Source organism: Ctenocephalides felis, unplaced genomic scaffold (genome assembly GCF_003426905.1).
Source record: "Ctenocephalides felis isolate EL2017-DRISC unplaced genomic scaffold, ASM342690v1 CF-g0.4_SCAFFOLD_00845, whole genome shotgun sequence".
Taxonomy (NCBI): Eukaryota; Metazoa; Arthropoda; class Insecta; order Siphonaptera; family Pulicidae; genus Ctenocephalides; species Ctenocephalides felis.
The window spans coordinates 15,964,772-15,972,446 of NW_020536999.1; positions in this window are offsets into that span (position 1 = coordinate 15,964,772).

Genomic DNA, 7,675 nt, shown 5'->3' on the forward strand with positions numbered 1-7,675 from the left:
TAAAAAAATAAAAATATTCAGTGAAAAACTTAATAATACAACTTTGAAGTAAAAATGATATGATAGTAAATTATTGGTAAATTTCTACTATTTTCTATTTATTTGATGTATCGTCCTGAGGATTTTCCCACACACAAGCATATATATCCGCTCTTTAAAAATTTTTAATTGATCATGCAGCTTAAATCGATAAACTTTACGCTTTTTTCCAAGTTTTTTTTTTCAAAACTACGACGACTATCCAATTTAAGTTCATACAAAAAGAGTTCTCAGTCAAACTACTTCACAGAAACTCTGATCATTCATCTCTTATGAATAATTCGCGCCGTACTTTGTAAGGAATTCTAAGGGTAGATACCCTTCCTAGGATTTGAAACTATGCAGTGCCAGTTCATGGAACCCACATTAATCTTCAGAAAAACAACCAGAGTGAACTTTATATATATATATATATATATATATATATTATGGACTTTGCCAAACTATTAAATTAGGAAACTAACGATGCGTGCAGAATTTCAGTCGGATTGGGAATAGATGCAAAATTGGGAATAGATAGATGATAATGGTAAAATCGATTGAACATAAATTACTTAAGGATGTGCATATAAATAAGAACTAGGTGTGAACGGCATTTTGTCTTAAGGCAAGTTTCATGAACTTCCCGATATGTGTAATAATCGACTTAATCGCTTTCACTAGAAACTAAACTAGTGCATTAAGGCAAATTGATGGAACTTCCCGTTGCAAAAATTGGAGTTTTCAACAAAAATTCAAGGGTTTTTTTCAGAATTTTGAAAAATAATGGATATTCGACATTTTTAAAATGTTTGAAAAACATTTAGATTTTTGAAAAGTTTTAATTTTTTATACTTTTTGAAAATTTTGAACTTCTTTTAAAAGCAATCGCAATACGTTAGCCACGTAAGAACGAAATATCGAAAAATAATAGCTACGTAGAAAAAAAATTATTCTTATTATTAAAATTTCTATAAAATATTTGATAATTGCATGTGCATATGACAATGATCATTTTTGTCCGCAAAATGGCATTTTTTTTTACTTTTTTATTGAATCTCCGAAACCGCTATACCTGCCTTTACAAAAATTTCATCAGTTCTTTTGTCAATACAAGTAAAATGTTTTTTGGCGGCTAAACCTGCCTTTGCCAAAAACTAATCAGCACGCCTCCTAATGAATAGGAATCGAATATTTTTTGAATTATTCAAATTGGTTGATCTGTGTTCTCGAAATCGTAGATGAAAAATTGTATCCGCACATACGTACACACACGCACACATACACACACACACTAACACACACATACATCAATTTTTCTAAGGTATGCCAAAATGTTCAGAAACCTTTGAAACATTTTGATACATAAAAAATAAAATCATTTTCGTTTTTCAATATTGCGATTTTCAATCTCAAACACATTTATAATACACGTAATTGTATTAATTTAGTGCACAAATACGTGTTTGTATCTCTATAAACCAATTTTCGTAAAAACATTTTTTTCAAAAACTTAATAAACTAGTTGAAAGTGGCATTGAAAGTGGAAATGTGTCAAGAATTGACTTAATCAATCGAAATTGAAATTTAAATATTCAGGTAATATTTTCAACTGTTTATTTCAAAAATAAAGTTATCGATTTCATTTAAATCTAAATCCGGGACAAATATTGTTTTTATTAAAACCCGGGACACAAGGTGGAAATCCGGGACTGACCCGACCAAACCGGGTTGCATGCCCACCTTAAAAGTACGTCTCCGAAAATGTCTTCATCTTTTTAAGTTCTACAATAAGATCACGACCCAAGTATATTTCCTCATTTGACCTTAAGAAGAAATCCTCTGACATTTTCTCTCACGTGCCGTCCATTTATGATGTTTCTCCGGAGTTATCTAATATTCCTGATGCCAGATGTGATGTAGTCATGGAAACAAATCAATAATGTCATACAATGTCGGTCTACGGAAACGTAGCTGTATCGTAGCACAAGTGCAACATCAAGGTGCACTGGGTCTGTTCTTGTGCTAACAAAGTATTGTATATTAGAGAGAAATAGTGTGAGAGCTGGTGTAAATTTATTAACTTTCCGAAGAAAAGTGAAAAATAAATCGTTTACGTTTTAGCCCGCAATCCTGAATCGATTTTCAAAATTCTAAAAGTGTTCGGAAAATATTGGTTGGGAATCGTGCCGATTAGTTTTTCTTGTAATAAAGTGTTAAAAAAAATTCGACGATGTTTATGATTTTTTTAAGGTAGATACTATAGTAATATAGACTCATACTCAAATATTCAGCCCTACGACTACAAATATTTTAATGTAAAAAAATTATCCAAGTTTTAAGAAAATATTATAGACAAAACTTGTGTCATAAGTTACTTTTGTGATGTGATGAGTTAACAATATCAATTCATTAATATTTAAAATAATAAACTACGATTTTAGGGCATACAATAGCCCGTGTCTGTGCAATATTTAATTAATAAATTAAAAGTGTTTGAGAAAAATTCTATTCGAAATCGCAATGTTTAGATTTTTTTTCGCGGATTGACCCAGGTTTCAAAAAATATAGGTCTTTAATTGAATCATCGTAATTTCTTGATGATAAAATTCCAAATACCCATCAAATATCCGAAAATGATATATATATATATATATATATATATATATATATATATTATGTTACAATTGGATCATAATGTATATCATTCTCAGATTGTCTTAAGACAACGAGTATGCTTATTAATACGAATGAATTAATATGTTATGAATGAGAAAATTGGCGATTACAAAATTCGAAAGACGGTCTAAAATAGTTTCTCATCTTAATAATTTCAATTTCAATATCACAAAAATTAGCAGAAATATAAAAACAGATTTTTGACTCCTGACATAAGTAGTATTTTTTTCAAGGAAAATAAAATTTTATACAAGACTCAAAAGTGAAAAAAAATGTAGATCTAAAATTGTATGATTGTGAATTAAAAAATAATGGATTCAAGGAATTTTTAATAGCCAGTATTGCTTAAAAAAGGTTTATTAAAAAAAACTGCATTTTATTTTTTTGTAGGACACGAAATATAAAAGTGCCTTCAAAGCTATCGCAGCTCATTTTATTTAAAATGTTGATATCCATGTAAATAATAATTTTTATTATATTATTAGAGTAAATTTCATCTAGTTTTATAAACTTATTATAATGCATAATATGAAAATTAAAAGTTAATTGAAAAAATGTAAAAAAATGTTCTAATTCCACATATTATGGAAATCTAAAGTACGCATTTCAAGTACGAAGTATTCACATATCAATATCCAAATGTATATAACAGTTTCTACCAGATTTTATTAAATTTAATCTAGCTTGTTCTATTGTAAACAAATCAAAATGTCCTAAATGGAAATTAAAAGTTATTTGAAGAAATGTGAAAAAATGTTCTAACCCCATATATAACAAATTAGCAAAATACTAAAGTCCAAATTTCAACTACGAACTATTCAAAATTTTAATATCCAAGCGTATATAAGATTGTTTAATATATTTTAGTAAATTTTATCTAGTTTCTACTAATGTGAACAAATTATAATGTCCGTAATAAAAATTTGAAGTCACTTGAAGAAATGTAAAAAAATGATACAAATGTGTTAAGATATATTCTCTTCAATCCTATAAAACAGCATTCCAACCTTAACATTTTCTTCTCAAATTTAAGCAATTCCTGAAATAAGATATGGATTTTTGAATTCATTTTATGTCCATGATCAAGAAAGATTATCTCAGCAATTGGTATGTCTAAAACTGAGCGTATAAATGTAATAATTTTTGAATCGATTTCATTTCGATGATCAAGAATAAAGTTTATCTCAGCAATTAGTATGCCAAAAACTGAGCGTATAAAAGTACATTTCGCCTTCGTGGTTTCTAAAACATCCTTATATTATTTATAAGATATTTCCCATCCGCCCAAAACAAATTTCATCTCGAATTTCCATATTTACCTGTGATGTTACGACTTCTGCCCGTTGTTATTTTCTTTATGTTCCACTTGGATTATTTCAATTTTCTGTCTGTTATATTTGTCCCAGACAATATGCAAATATACTGTTTCTGTGTATTTACTCTGTTTTGAAAAAAATATCATCTGAATACACGGAAAACATGTTTACTTTGAAACGAATTTTTAGGGCACCTGGTTTGTTCACGGAGAAAATGTAGGATGTTCTGGTTTTATTGATAAACAAACGTTTATGGAAATAGAAATATAATAGACATGTTAGAAATTATAAAATTCTGATACACTTAAAATGGGAAAATGCTTTGTGAAATGAGATGAACCATATGACGAATAATGTCTTATAATATTATAGAGAATTTTATTAGCTTTTTATTAATATATAATGATATAATCGCATTTTAACGAAAATTTACGATATTTAGCAAAATTGAAAAAAAACACACCCTAAAAATTTAACGTCGAAGTTTGCGGATGTATTTCATATTCACTATTACTATTATTATATTTATGAAATTCTGTTATAAAAAATAATTGTTTAAAACTACATGCTGCACTAATGATTCGCAAATACCTACGAAAAAGTTAATTGAAAACTACCTAACTTTTTAAAAATAAAAATTTCTAAAAGCTCCAGATATGTGTGCTTTCTAATTAAGAGAAAATTATGCAAAATGCTTTTCTCAGCAACATTCAACATACATATGCACTTGAGTACAGACAGTCGGAAAACGGAATATATTACGAGATATTTAAAGTTGAACTGAAAAGCACTCTATGAAAAATAATAAAGCAAGACGAAAATTTACATGAAAATTCATTTGGATTCTCAGTTAACCTGAAATTCTGAATGTACACGTGAAAATTTTCCAGGACTTATTATTAAAACAACGAATAATAATATATGAAGTAGTTTCAAAAACAGAAAAATTATTATAATGAACATTTATTCTAAAGATAGGTATTTACTATCTTTCAGATCACCTATTAAAAACTTTGTAATTATTAGTAAATAATGAAGAACTAGTGGTGTATGGCAACGTGCCTCAAGGCAAATTGCTGGAACTTCCCATATCAAAAAATATTTTTTTTAGAAAAGATTAATTTTTTTAAAAAGTGGTAACATTTTCAATATAGATCTAGGTCGCACCTAAAAGCTCAATTTTCAAACGTCACGAGATAATTTTTTTTTTCATGATAGTCAAGGTCAATACTACCAATTAGGCTGGTACTTGCAATGCCTATTAACGAGCATTTATATGTGGTGTGCTTTGCAGTGGGTAAACTATTCATATATTTTTTTAGCTGCTTCTTTAACTTATATACCACATTTGCAACCAGTTAATTATTTTTATACTAAACATTTTATACTAGAAATATCTTTTATGGCAAAACAACGTTGTCGGGGTCAGCTAGTATATATATATGCTTTCCCAAATAATGAATTTCCCAACAATGAGAGAAAAACGAAATGTAGCGGAAAAAAGCAATCATTTTTCACCTTTTTGTGACAAACTTAACTGACGTTTACACGGAAGAGAAAAATATTGGATGGGACTTCATTCAGATATTTCATCTGTCATCCTTATGCGAATATATTATAAGGAATGGAAATATGCTTTTCATTTCAGAATGATATATATAGGTGCTGAGAACGTTTTATTGTCCTCAACAAAATATATTTTATTTGTAACAAATATTGTCTTATAGGGTAGAGCAGAGCTTGAAAGTCCGCGGGTACAAAGGTCCACCACCATATCTCAAAAACAAGTAATGTTACGAATATTTTGACAACAATATTTGAAAGTAGGGGGTAAAAGAACCAGCTATCACCTTGATTCTTACGACGTTACTATCGGGATATAAAATGCAATGTTTGAAAATTCATAACAAAAGTAATTTTCTTTCGTTGTTAGTTTTTTTTTGGTTGTGAGCACTGTTGTTTAATTTACGAGACCTAAATATAATTTTTAAGTAAACGTTATTTAATTGTTTTATAAGATGTATTGTTAATTTTAAGTTAGATTCAACAATTTTTTTATTATAACTCATATAAAAACTTACAGGTGGGTGGGGTAAAAAAGCAATTGAATCTTTACCCTGGCAAAAGTGTTAACAATAAAAAATAATAAATAAGAAATTAAATTAAGATAAAAAAGCAATTTTACGAGAGTTAAGTTAAATAAATAGTTAGTCCAACTCTGCTGATAAGTATTAATGACGAAATACCAGATCAAGGTTATATACAGTGTCATTTTAGTAAAAACTGTAACCATGATATTAATATTTTGCATTAGTTGAATAATGTAGATATTATTACAATAAATCCCTTCACAGTTAAAAATAAGACATTGTGGACCTGTTTGCTGCTGACTGTCCCAATTTACCCAGCCTATAGAGTAAAAAACACCAGTCGATTTTTTTTTAAAACACACAGAAGCTTTACTGAACATTGTTAGATGTTTAATATGTGTTTTTTGTTGTGATATAATTTTTTTGGTGTTCACATTATAATTGTACAAAGTCAAATTGGACCCGCCCTTTGTACTGTTAATGAAATAAAGTTCTATTTTGTATTTTTCAAATCAATATATGTATCTTGTGATATAAATTACAGTCCTGTGTTCAACTTTTATTTGATTTATATTAAAATAAAATGTTATTACGGATTCAATAATTTTTTAATATTAGTGAATTATTATCAATTTTTTAGTTAGAAAAGAAACTATACTATTCTTGATTGCGCATATTTTAAAAGTCATGGGATCCAGACATTTGTGGAGTAAATACATGTTGATTTCTTAACAAACATAAAGCTATATATATATATATATATATATATATATATTTCCATGTGGTTTTGAGCTTTCGTGCATAGATTTTACAAGATCGTGCTTAGAATATTTTGCAGTAAAAGCGCGGAGCATTCTAAACGGCTGAAATATTTCTCCTATTTTGCTACGTGAACTACATTTGACACGAATACTGAGAAAATTTTCATAATAGTTAGACTCCAATAACTAACTCATTTATTTAGTAAAATTCCTGGCTAAATCTTTATTAAAAGAGAAATATCATCCCATTTATAAATCTGGACTCCGACTTGTAAACAATTTTAGTACAACGACTAGCATTATTTTTAAAACAGAAGACCTTTTTAATATCGACTTAGAAATCTCGTCTATCAAATAAACTGTCTGGACAGTAATTTAATTTACATAGGAAAACAAGCCAGAATTTAAAATAAAGCCAAAATTAAACGTTTACAACAACATAAAAATAATTTAAAAAAATCCCAGACAATTTAAAACTATGCTTGCGGACCACATTAATACTCTAAAACACAATATAGACTTTTCTAACGCGACCGTACTACAATTCGAACAAAATTCGAACGAAGAATTATAAAAGGATCTTTTTTAACTATTTATAATAATAAGACAATAAATAAGTGGAATGAACTTAACACGTTGTGCGACACAAATCTTTTTTATTTAGATAGCATTTCCAAATTTCTCACAAAACAATTAAAAGCAAAGGATTCGCAATTCGTTTCACTCATGTGTAGAATCTTGGTGAAAATAATTTTAAAAAGTCCTTTATCCATTATATCTCCAACCATTATATCTACAAAGAACACATATA